This window comes from Etheostoma cragini, unplaced genomic scaffold, assembly GCF_013103735.1.
Source record: "Etheostoma cragini isolate CJK2018 unplaced genomic scaffold, CSU_Ecrag_1.0 ScbMSFa_259, whole genome shotgun sequence".
Lineage (NCBI taxonomy): Eukaryota > Metazoa > Chordata > Actinopteri > Perciformes > Percidae > Etheostoma > Etheostoma cragini.
Genome location: NW_023266767.1, coordinates 1 through 12484, shown reverse-complemented (window position 1 = coordinate 12484; position 12484 = coordinate 1). Strand labels below are relative to the sequence as shown.

Sequence of the window (12484 nt, the reverse complement as noted above, 5' to 3'; positions counted from 1 at the left end):
TCAGTAATTTTGCTGGTGGTTTCTTGGCAGCTCTATGGTCTTCTGCACAAGGACAAACCCCAGAGTAGGCTCCCTCCAAATTATTTAAGCAACAAACGTCTCTGGGTGGACTTGAACCACCATCCTTTCGGTTAACAGCCGACTGCGCTGACCTATTGCGCCACAGAGACTGCGCCTGTCTCATGTTTTATGAGCGGGAGCTCGATCTTTAAGCCACAAGCATTTGCTTTAGGGCTTTTTGAGGTTGAGCTGCACATGTATGCTTATCAGGCTATTTTTTCTTTTTCTCAGAAATTGTGGAAGCTGACTCATGCGGAAATGTAGAAGCTGGACGTGATATTGTATTTTTCTAATAGGTCGATTGGATTCTGACTTTGAATTCAAATATTTTGACTTGACAGATGTGTAATCTGTCAAGTCCTGCCTTCTGAAGCTCTAGCCAGGCAGCTTTTTCGCCTAAAACAATATGAGTCATTCCAGTAAGTGAAAAGCAAACTCACATCTACAAAAATAAGTTTATTGGATGCGACTCTCTGATGGTCTAGTGGCTAGGATTTGGTTCTCTCACCGCTGCGGCCCGGGTTTGATTCCCGGTCAGGGACTGGTCAGGAGTTGGGGCACATACATTTTCCTGTTAACTTTACAGATTATTTCAGTTGTTTTAAATACAGAAAAACACCAATAAACTACAAAAATAAACTGTGAATTTAAGGGACAACTAGCTCGTGTGAAACCACCTGTGGGAGTGGAACACGGATGTGTAGAGATGGGCTTTCAAACAATGCACCTTTTGACATTTTGACATGTCACAGTAGGAAAAGCAAAGGTTTAAACAAAAATGAATTATGGCTCAACTCAATTTACATTTTTACAGTAGACATAAGGCATTAAAAAGTCAAGAAACTAGGTGCTCATAGTGAAGGGCAAATTAAGCTTTGGTGAAGCACTGAACCACTATGAGGAATTGGTTTGAAAATGGGTTCATTACTAGAAGCTTCAGTAACAGCGACCTCGCCTGGTGAAGGGCAAAGGCTGCATCCAAATGATCCCGACAAGATAGTGGACAGGAGGCTTTAGACTAGTGGCACTCACGTGTACTAACAATGGGATAGAATTCTTTTTGAAATAAAGATTGATGGATTTGTGTATTGTATTATTGGGTATTAGGTAAAGAGTGCTTGGGGAAACAGAGGGTGTGCTGGGAAAATATGTTTAACATGAAATATACTACTTCTTGATTAGTCAGACACGCTTCTGGTGTGCAAAGACCAAGAAAACGCCATGCAACAGAAATGCCTCACGCGTCAACACCCACCAGTCCCGGATTTGGTGCGGAGCGGCTGCGGCTGACAGGTGAAGTCACGAGGACCCACGAGATCTCCCTAGGGAGGTGGTCCAGGAACGTCCAGCTTGGAATGCCTTAGGATCCCCCAGTTGCTCGGAAAAGTGAAGTTTGGAGTCCCTTGCTGGAGCTGCTCGACAGGATGGATGGATGGCTGGAAACCTGTTCACTAGCTCATTGTATTCTTGCATGACAGGTAAACCTGTAGAAAGGGCGCTGGAGTTCGGTGGTTAAAATGCCTGTCAGGAGATTCTGGGTCCAAAATCCCCCACGGTGCCTGATTACCTATTAGCACTTATGTTATATGCACCACTAAGAGTGTATACATTTGTCCTTGCGATAGTGCTTTACTGTATTCCTATTTATTCTGTAGTTAGTACTCCTTGTGAGCAGGGTTTGAACCTGCGCAGGGAGACCCCATTGGATTTCAAATCCAACGCCTTAACCACTCAGCCATCACAGCTGTAAAATATGTTCTGTTTTTACAGCGGAGAACCCCTGAGGCCTGACAGACTCCATTACAGTTGCTACCATCAATTAGACAAAAAAGAGCCTATCTCACAAGTACCTTGGGCAGTTCTGAATGACTCATGGGGATTCCCAAGCATTTCAGTTACAAAGGATCATTCAAATCTTGAGGGTATTTCAGGTGTAATGTGGGTGGTTAATCCACCCCCTTTAGATGATCTGATTAATTTCCAAACCAGTCCAGATTACCAATTAACAAGTTATTGAATCTCATGTCAATGAGAAACATACATGTGTACAGACAAGGCTAGCAGCAACAGCGCCGCAACAGAAACATTTTTGGTGTGCAAAGACCAACAAAATGCCACACAACAGAAATGCCATGCTCATGCCACACAGGCAGTGTGCAGGAGGCCTTACCCCGGACTTCCACCAACTGCGGATCCATTCCGCTTCGTGTTTGCTCTGTGATCCGCAGTCCATCAAAACCCACCTGATGGGCCACTGAAGTCACAAGGACCCACGGGATCTCGTGAATTCATGTATGATCCCGCGATATAACAGGATGTAGTTTCTATAAACAGAACCACAAAACCTGATGAATGAACTAGCTTAAACTTGCATTGCTCTGAATTTCATGTGTTTTCATGTATCATCTTAAGTCTGTGTTGATGTAGTGTTTCTGTGTAAATGTAACATGGCTTTTTCATTTGCTACCAGGGCTTAATGAGTAGCATGGGGATTGGGTAGACATGATGATGGGATGCAACAGAAGTAATCACCGCAACAACAAGGTGCTGCAGGGAGTTGAACCCTGGATCTCCTGTTTACTAGACAGGCACTTTAAAACCAGTTAAGCCACAGCATCCCCTTGAGTACTACTCACAAACAAAACAACAAACTCATTCTTATTCAGAAGCCATAGAAGAGCGGTGCAAATGTCTCATCTGAGTGATGGCTTGTGGGAAGAAACTGTTCTTGACTCTGTTGGTTTTGGCATAAAGTGCTCTGTAGCGCCTACCAGAGAGGGGGAAGCTGGAATAGTTTGTGTCCGGGGTGATATGGGTGTCCGGAGTGAGATGGGTGAGAGGGCGCGAGGCCATCCGTCATCACATGCACACTTGATGAGTGTCATCGGTGGAAGTCTAAACCAGTGATTCACAAAATGGCTGACCTAACAGCGTGCAGCCCACCTGCACCTATTAAAGCCAGCATTCCACTCCACTGGTATAGACTGTTTTCAGCCACATATAATGTTATAAGACAACATCACATCTCTGGAAAATCAGGCAAATGGGTAACTTTGTTGCATTTGTTAAGAATCACAAATCATATGCATACACTTCATTAAGTGAGAACCAGGCACTACTGGGATTTGGACCCAGGATCTCCTGTTTACAAGACTGGCGCTTTAACCACTAAGCTACAGCGCCTTCTACAGATAAGTCTGTCCTGCAAGAATACAATGAGCTAATGAACAGGGTTGCTTCCATCCATCCATCTTCGTCCAGCAGCTCCAGTAGGGGACCCCTATGAACTCCGGCAACTGAAAACAGCTGGACGTGTCCTTGAGCGACGCCTCAGGACTCACTGTTCATAGCCAGGCCTACCGAGAACAACAGAAGTCCTATGCAAGGACCTTGAGAAATGAGAGACCCTTTCCCCAAAGCCCTGGTAAAATCCAACCTCCATGCCATAAGTCCCCTCATCACAAAGGTCATTAACCACTCCCTCCGGTCAGGCCATGTTTCATGGAAAACACAGTCCTAATTTATTCCTCCTCAACAGTAAACATAGCGTTTGCCATGTGGCATGTCACTTTTTATTTCTCCCATGTTAACAGCATTGACCAATACGGTAGGCATTCTAACCTCAGCTGACACACTCACTCCATGCAAGCAGTGTGCAGGAGCCCTAAGCTTCCAAGGTAAGACTGAAATTCATGATAATAAAAACTTTATAAACTTCACACTAAAGTTGCAAAAACACCTCCAACAAAAGGCTTTTATTTGCTTTAATAATAATAATTATAATAATACATTTTATTTAACAGCGCCTTTCTGAACACTCATGGTCGCTTTACAGAAAATAAAAGACGGATACAGGGAACAGAAAAGTTTAAGTAGTTATAACAAAACAAATAAAACAAAAACAAAAAACAAAACAAACAAAAACAAAACAAAAACAGCAACAGTTTGTTTACAGATAAGCAAGCTGGAACAGGTGGGTTTTTAGTCTAGTTTTGAACAGGGGGAGAGTGTTTATACTGCGGACGTCAGGTGGGAGTGAGTTCCAGAGCTGGGGAGCAGAGCGGCTGAAGGCTCTGTTCCCCATGGTGACAAGTCAAGCTGGGGGGACAGTGAGGTGGATAGAAGAGGAAGATCTGAGGGAACGTGAGGGAACGTGAGGGGACGGCGATGTGATGGAGTTCTGATAGATATGGAGGAGCAAGGTTATGGATGGCTTTGAAAGTATGGAGAAGGATTTTAAATTGTATTCTGAATTGAACTGGAACCCGATGGAGCTACTGAAGGACAGGGGTTATGTGATGAAAAGACGGGGTTCTGGTGATGACACGAGCTGCTGAGTTCTCAAGAAGTTGAAGTTTATGGAGGGATTTTTGAGGAAGGCCAAAAAGTAGGGAGGCACAGTAGTGAAGGCGGGAGGTGATGAGGCTGTGGATAAGGATGGAGGCAGTGTGAGTGGTAAGGGAGGGACGGAGGCGGTTGATGTTGCGTAGGTGGAAGGACACATATAATGGTATGGTACAAAACAACATTACATGTCACTTTAGTGATCTAAAAAATCAGGTTGCACACGTTAAGTATTGGCAACGATGTGGAAACACTTCATCAAGTGATAACCAGGCACTGCTGGGATTTGGACCCAGGATCTCCTGTTCACGAGACAGGCGCTTTAACCACTAAGCTACAGTGCCTCCTGCAGCTGAGTCCGTCTTGCAAGAACACAATGAGCTAGGGAAAAGGGTTCCTTCCATCCATCTATCTTTGTCCAGCAGCTCCACCAGGGGACCCCAAACTTCCCTTTGCCGAGCCACAGCAACCAGCTCCGACTGGGGGATCCCGAGGCGTTCCCAGGTCAGGTTGGAGATGTACTCTCTTCACCTAGTCCTGGGTCTTCCCCGATGCCTCCTCCCAGCTGGACGTGCCTGGACCAGCTCTCTACGGAGGCCCCCAGGAGGCATCCTTACCCGATGCCCTAACCACCTCGACTGGCTCCTTTCGACTCAAAGGAGCAGCGGCTCTACTCCAAGCCTCCACCATCCATTGGGTTAGAGATGCCAGCCCCCATCCAGGCAGGCCATCTTCCATCAACACTGAAAACAGCTGTTATCATTCAATTTCTAAAAACAAACACCCTAGACTCAGACGTCTTTACCAACTACAGGCCCATCTCCATCCTTCCATTCCTTTCCAAAGTGGGCCTGTCGCCTATAGGTGGCATTCGGCGACAGCCAATGAAGTTGCATCATTATTAGTGCTGTCCGAGGTGCCGAACCCACCAAGTGTTTTTCTTGAATATTTAATAATTATTATCTGGGTTATCCCCGCGATGGTCCAAATCCTGCTGACAACAAAGAATCTCATAGATACTGGAAGCCACCCGTCTCCACCAATGCATCTCTTTACATTTATTTTCCGTCTTAATGCCCAGATGTGTTACAATATTTGCAGTGAGCGTTGTGTTGTCCAGCAGAAAGGCAGCAGGTGTGTTACTTTTCGATTATGATTTAAAGCATAGCAACAAGGTGGGAAGTTAATTTAATAACTGTGCAACAACTATGTGCACTTCAACCATGTCCTGCTTTACTCAGCAATTGAGAAGGCTTTGAGCAAATTTGTATAGCACAGTGTTGTGCATCCCTGCATTTATGGTACTTAATGCAAACATCAGTCTCAATGCCCAGATGTGTTGCATTGCTTTAAGTGATGATACTTGTTTTATTTATCAAGAAGTAATCAGAAAGGTTACTTGCCCAACCTGATTTGATAAAACATTAGATCTCTGTTATGGTACAAATAACAACAAATACAAAACAAATAAGGGAGCATATCAACCAACCAAGCTGCCTCCACGAGGATCCACAGACACAGCCAGTGCACTACGATTTGCACTTTGCCCGTGTCTGGGATTACTAACCAATTGAAAGGTTTATGAACAGAGCTGAAAGCAGCAGAAAGGCAACAGATTTTGAAAGTTTATGGACATTAGTCCAAACAGGTATATTGCTGGTTTTCAGGTTGTTGTGGCCGAGTGGTTAAGGCGATGGACTAGAAATCCATTGGGGTCTCCCCGCGTAGGTTCAAATCCTCCTGACATCAAAAAGTGTTTTTTTAAGAAAGGTAGCACCCCAATGACACATCACAGTATATCAAATCGTAGTTGTGCCTTCATGAAAAATATTGTAAATGTGCTATATTTATTTAGCGCTTTTCTAGTCCTAACAACTACTCAAAGCGCTTTTACATCTACAGGAAACATTCACCATTCATACACTGTGGCCGGGGCTGCCGTACAAGGTGCCACCTGCTCATCAGATAAACACTCACATTCACACTCCGATGCACAGCACCGGGGGCAACTCGGGGTTCAGTGTCTGGCCCAACGACACTTCGACAATGACTGCAGGGGCGGGGATCGAACCACCAACCTTCCAATTGGCAGAAACTTGTGTTTCCTCATAGTTACTGGAAGCCACCCGTCTCCACCAATGTATCTCTTAGCGTTTACTTTCAGTCTGTTACAAGATTTGCAGAGAACGTTGTATTGTCCAGCAGAAAGGCAACAGGTGTGTTACTTTTCAACTATGATTTATACCGCAGCAGTGCAAGCATTTTGCCCAGGTTTGATTTCCAGCCACTGCAGTTGCATTTACAAGTTTTGAAGCCATAGGATTAATAAAGATAAGTCTAATATTATCTCAGAAAAGTCAAAAACATCTGAAAGTCTTCAGTGGATGTAGCTCAGTGGTAAAGCTCATGCTTTACATGTATGATGACCTGGCATCTCCAGCAGGTATTATGGTAGACTCTTTAAAAGAGCTGCAAAAGATATTACCTCCTGTGGTAATCTGACTGGTTGGGTTATAGAACATAGTGGTAGACTAAGACCTCCTGTGGTAATCTGATTGGTAGGGTTATAGAACGTAGTGGTTGACTAATACCTCCTGTGACACAAACTAAGCGGTATGCTCTCTCTTTTATACCTCAGACTATCAGACAGCACATCAAGCACTTTAAATGTACATGTTTTACAGTTTCTATTTGACTGTCTTTATGTACTTGTACTGTAGTATATGTATTGTATTACTCTCCAGTTTTATGGGTGTTACGGTAGGTATGAGCACTGTAATTTCCATTTTTAGGGATGAAATGAACTTGACATGCCATCAAGTTTACTTTTCAGCAGGTTGAGACATTTCACTTCAGACACAATAACAGATGCTGTGTTTAACATTAACAGACTGGAAATAGACTTAATACTGATACAAAGCATGGTAATTAGCAGAGATTTCAATCCATCGACCTCTGGGTTATGGGCCCAGCACACCTCCGCTGCGCCACTCTGCTCCGTTGTTCATTCCCTGGGACTGGAACATTTTTGATTCACATTTTGAGGGGAGGTTTGGGAACCTGGGGCAATCAAAGGTTCCAACAGCTTAAAGGGTGTTAAGTTAAACATTTGGTAGACCTTCCCACTATCTTATATGTGAGCGTCCTGAGTATGAACATCAGTAAGGAGTCTACCAAGTTGCCTCTTATCATTTTAGTTTGGACACCCAGTGAGGCTTACCGCGGTGGTTTGGACTGGGTCAACTAGGGTTTTCTGCTGCTCTCGAGCAGACGGCAGTACTCACTCTGGTTTCTCTTCATAACGCACAAGTCTTTTACCTTTAACTAAAGACTTCCTTGGATTGGAACCCAGATGAGTTGAAACTATTTTTGGTGGGCTTTGCGGTTAGGCCGAGCCTTTTGTACTTGCTTTTGCCTACCTTTGCTTTGACTGATCAGCTGATTTTATCCCACCCAGAAAAGTGATTTTGGACCTGGTGAAGTGAAGATAATAGTTAGACGCTCAGTCTAGGGGCTAGTTCAGGGTTTATCACCAGGTTCACTAAGGTGTGTCGGCCAGAACACCACTTAAGGCCGCTTATTCCAGAGTATGAAATAAAGAGCTGCGAGGTAGTTTTTATTCTGGTTGTTTATTTTCTCTCTCTTCAATTGTGAGGGTAATTCTGAGTGTGTGTGTGTGGTTTCTATAAAGAGGGAAACAAATACAAATGAATAAAGGAAACATAAGACTACACTCATTCCTCCTTAAGCCCTAATACACATTACCATACATAAAATAAACAATAGTCAGAATATGATTATATCTCTAACTCTAATAATGTAAACAGAGAATAAGGATTCAAACACTTCTTATGCCTTTCATTAAGTTACCGATAACATAAACGGCACTTCCTGTCATCTATAATTCACTTTAAAGCATCCGACTAACTTAACGGCTGGAAGCTTTTTTTGTGAAAACCCCGGACCGGATGCTATGTTCGGTTCGAGCTAGCAAAGCCTTGACAGAGAAGCCTCGACAGCGGCACACATAACAATATTTAACACTACTTACTTTGTTTTCTACACAACCACAAAGTATTGCACAATCATGAGAACAAGTAGTAACAATAGAAACGTGTTTGAACACAGTGTTACATATTTTGGCCCGACGCCAGGTAAGCCGAAGCTCGAAGCTAGCATGAATAAACGTGGCTATAATTAACACGACGGTTGCGTAGCGACCCCTTGAACTCTTAACTATCATCCACGTTAAGTAGCACATATAACAGCTGTTTTAACAGAACAATACAATATAACGAGTGAAGTAGCAGATATATTTACTCTTCTCATTTAAACAAATTTTATCCAGATGTTTTAAAAATGTTTTCACCAAGTCTGAGTTGGTGAGGCATTTGCTCTTGGAGTGCAGCGCTCCTTGCAGTTCCCGTACTTACCAGCATGGCAGGTCCTCACAGCACAGCTAGTGCTCAAAATCTGTAAATGCAACTGTGGTGGCCGGAAATCCAACCTGGGTAAAATGCTTGCACTGCTATGATTTAAATCATAGTTGAAAAGTAACACACCTGTTGCCTTTCTGCTGCTTGTTGCTATGTTCATAAACTTTTCAACTGGTTAGTAGTAGTTACCAGAAACGGGCAAAGTGCAAATTATAGTGCACTGCCTGTGTCTGTGGTTCCTCGTGGAGGCAGCTTGATTGATTGATTGATATGCTCTCTTATTTGTACCATAACAGAGATCTAATGTTTCATCAAATCGGGTTGGGCGAGTAACCTTTCTGGCTTATCTTCACAAATAAAGCAATGAAAACTGCTGAGATGGCTGGGAATCAAACCCAGGTCAACTGCTTGGAAGGAAGCTATGCTCAACACTACACCACCATCGCTGGACAACGCAACGTTCACTGAGAAATGTCATGAGACTGATTTTTGCTTTAGTTACCATGAACACAAGGAGATTGCCTTTTAATACTTTTGTCTTTCGGAATAAGAGCTTTTGCAGCTCTTTTTCAGACTAAACAATAACACTTGTTGGAGATGCCGGGGATTGAACCCAGGGCCTCATACATGCAAAGCATGCGCTCTACCACTGAGCTACATCCCCCTGAAAGTTTTAAGAGTTTTTTAAAAACTTTTTCTGAAATCATCGAATAAGAGCAGAAACCTGGGTGAAATGTGAAAAATGTATGGGGTATATGGTTTCAAAACATGGCGGTGGCTGGAAATTGAACCTTGGCAAAATGCTTGCACTGCTATGGTACAAATCCAGTCAAAAAGTAACACATCTGTTGCCTTTCTGGTAGACAATACAACGCTCATTGTAAATCTTGTAACACATCTGGGCATTGAGAAATGCATTGGTGCAGACGGGTGGCTTCCAGTACCTATGAGATAAAGCAATATTGTTCATAAAGACACAAACTATGTTAGGTGTTGTTTTAATGCCCTAGGTCCCTAACAGGGAGTATACCTCCTTCAATGTTCAGTTAGGTTTCTGATCGGTTGAGATATTTGTGGGGACCCCTACCCGGGAAAAATGTTGAAGTAAACTATTGGCCACTTGTCTAACCTTGGTGTTTCTGGGGGAAAAGCCTCTGGGTGACGTGTTGCTTAATCACATATCACTAAGATGTAGCGGTGACCTGCCCTACTCCTCTCTAAGGGACCAAGTAGGTCCACGGCAATTCGACTGAAAGGTGTGTCCATAATGGGGAGACTGATGAGGGGAGCTTTTAAGTCTCTCTTGGAACAAGCAGATAATTAACACTCTGGACAAAACCTAAAGTACTCTGTTATGTCTTGCCTAAACCTGGCCAATAGAATCTTTGCATGTTTCTCTGCTCTGTTTTCTCCCTTCCTAGTTGACCTGACCATGGAATACTGTGACCCAAGTGCAACACTTTGTGTCATACGTGACGCAAATTCATCAAAATACTACTATCACTTCTTATTGGCAAAATAAAGTTGCTTTCCAGCTGCTGCATTTATAAATGTACGATCATTCTTCCGATGTGATTCGTGTGATACGAACGTTTCATGAATCTCACGTAAAGCCTGTCGTAAAAGGATTTCTGCGCTCATATCTACCTCACCTCTTTTTATTGTATGTTGTGATTTTACTCATTTTGTTAAAGCACTTTGGATACCTGCTGGTAATTGTAAAGTGCTATATAAATAAATGTTGATTTGATTTGTTTCTTGTTATGTCTCAACAAGAAGTATTATGCTTTTGGGTCGTCTATCCATCTCTACATCAGAATCAGAAATACTTTATTGATCTCTGAAGGGAAATCTCTGGAAAAAACATCTCCTTCGAGCCAGATTTGAACCACCGACCTAAGGATTTCAGCTTTATGCCTCTACAGTCCTCCGCTCTACCAACTGAGCTATCGAAGGAAAGGAAGGGATGAAACTTTAACTTTCTAGAACGGCATCTTAACCAATCTTTATCTAGAACTTCAACATAAAATTCTAGAACTGCAGCTTAACATTCTAGAAATGAAAGCTAACATTGTAGAATGGCAGTTTAACATTCTTGAACTTCAACCTAACATTCTAGAACTGCAGCTTACCATTCTAGAACTACAATGTAACCTTATAGGACTATGAGCAACCTTTTGGGAACGCAACTTATAAAAATTTGCCTGGCTAGCTCAGTTGGTAGAGCATGACACTTTTAACCACAGGGTCGTGGGTTCGAGGCCCCACGTTTGGCAGTGGTGTTTTAGAGAGTGGTAATGCCTGAGTTCTGCACAGTATCAGGTGGCTGTATTTGGGTGGACCGGCTGTCAATCGCAAGATTAGCAGTTCCATCCCAGAGGAAAAATCCCTGTAATTTACCAGACTAAAATTTGCCTATATTCTACAATCATGGCCTGTGCTGACCTCCTGTTCCTCAGATCAAACTAAAGTCTGGTGACAATGCATGTTCAAATTCTAAAACTTCAACCTATTGTTCTAGAACTGCAATTTAACATTTCAGTACAGCGTCACAAGAGGACCAACACATACACGCCCACAGCAGAGAAAAAGACTACTGCTGCTACGACAACAATGACAAAGATGATTACCAACGCCAAGTGGACGTTGAAGTTCAAGACGAAGAAGGAGAACGAGTGACGCAGCACATCGAAAACATGGTTGTGGCCGCCACGAACCTCAAGGGTCAAAGGAGATGTGCCACAGCCGGCAAGTGGAAAGCGATGGACGTCACGGACCTGCTTTATTTGTCAAGAAGTAACCAGAAAGCTTACTTGCCCAACCCAATTTGATAAAACATTAGATATCTGTTATGTACAAATAAGGGAACATGTCAATCAATCACGCTACCTCCACGAGGATCCACAAACACAGGCAGCGCACTACGATTTGAATTTTGCCCGTGTCTGGTAACTGCTACTAACCAATTAGAAAGTTTATGAACATTTGTCCAAACAGGTACAACACTGCCTTCCAGGTTGTTGTGGCCGAGCGGTTAAGGCGATGGACTAGAAATCCATTGGGGTCTCCCTGCGCAGGTTCAAATCCTGTCAGCAACGAGGGCATTCTTTAAGAGTGGTAGCAAGTGCAGATGTGCTTTCATGAACAATACTGTGTTATCTAATAAGAACTGAATGTTGTATTGTCCAGCAGAAAGGCAACAGATGTGTTACTTTTCAACTATGACTTATACCATAGCAGTGCAGGGTCCAGGTTTGATTTCTAGCCACCGCAGTAGCATTTACAGGTTTTAAAGCCATATACAACATTAACGTTACATGTTTTACCCAGGTTTCTTCTTTTATTCAGTGATATTTCAATTTCCTTGCGGTAGTAATCCCAAAAGGATTAAGAGAGAAAAAAATAAAATAAAGTCTAAGTATATATGAGAAAAAAGTCAAAAGAATTCCAAAATCTTCAGGGGGTGTAGCTCAGTGGTAGAGCACATTTTTTACATGTATGAGGACCTGGCATCTCCAGCAGGTATTATGGTAGATGCTTTAAAAGAGCTGCAGAAGATATTGACTCCTGTAGTAATCTGACTTGTAGGGTCATAGAACGTAGTGGTAGACTAAGACCTCCTGGGACACAAACTAAGCGGTATG

At 43.0% G+C, this 12484-nt stretch overlaps 10 non-coding genes across 10 annotated transcripts; 3 read left to right on the top strand and 7 right to left on the bottom strand.

Moving 5' to 3' along the window:
- Positions 1-96: 96 nt before the first annotated feature.
- On the bottom strand, positions 97-170 carry trnan-guu. The gene has a single exon. It is a non-coding gene; the product is annotated as a tRNA-Asn (tRNA).
- A 1553-nt stretch (positions 171-1723) lies between these two features.
- trnas-uga lies at positions 1724-1805 on the bottom strand. Its single transcript has one exon. It is a non-coding gene; the product is annotated as a tRNA-Ser (tRNA).
- A 797-nt stretch (positions 1806-2602) lies between these two features.
- Positions 2603-2678, bottom strand: trnat-agu. The gene has a single exon. It is a non-coding gene; the product is annotated as a tRNA-Thr (tRNA).
- A 492-nt stretch (positions 2679-3170) lies between these two features.
- Positions 3171-3243, bottom strand: trnat-ugu. Its single transcript has one exon. It is a non-coding gene; the product is annotated as a tRNA-Thr (tRNA).
- A 1432-nt stretch (positions 3244-4675) lies between these two features.
- trnat-cgu lies at positions 4676-4748 on the bottom strand. Its single transcript has one exon. It is a non-coding gene; the product is annotated as a tRNA-Thr (tRNA).
- A 1323-nt stretch (positions 4749-6071) lies between these two features.
- trnas-aga lies at positions 6072-6153 on the top strand. The gene has a single exon. It is a non-coding gene; the product is annotated as a tRNA-Ser (tRNA).
- Positions 6154-7684: 1531 nt separating this feature from the next.
- On the top strand, positions 7685-7797 carry LOC117940460. Its single transcript, XR_004655765.1, has one exon. It is a non-coding gene; the product is annotated as a U5 spliceosomal RNA (small nuclear RNA).
- A 1635-nt stretch (positions 7798-9432) lies between these two features.
- On the bottom strand, positions 9433-9504 carry trnaa-ugc. The gene has a single exon. It is a non-coding gene; the product is annotated as a tRNA-Ala (tRNA).
- A 1204-nt stretch (positions 9505-10708) lies between these two features.
- On the bottom strand, positions 10709-10796 carry trnay-gua. Its single transcript is given in 2 exon segments — positions 10709-10744; positions 10760-10796. It is a non-coding gene; the product is annotated as a tRNA-Tyr (tRNA).
- Positions 10797-11856: 1060 nt separating this feature from the next.
- On the top strand, positions 11857-11938 carry trnas-aga. Its single transcript has one exon. It is a non-coding gene; the product is annotated as a tRNA-Ser (tRNA).
- Positions 11939-12484: the final 546 nt, after the last annotated feature.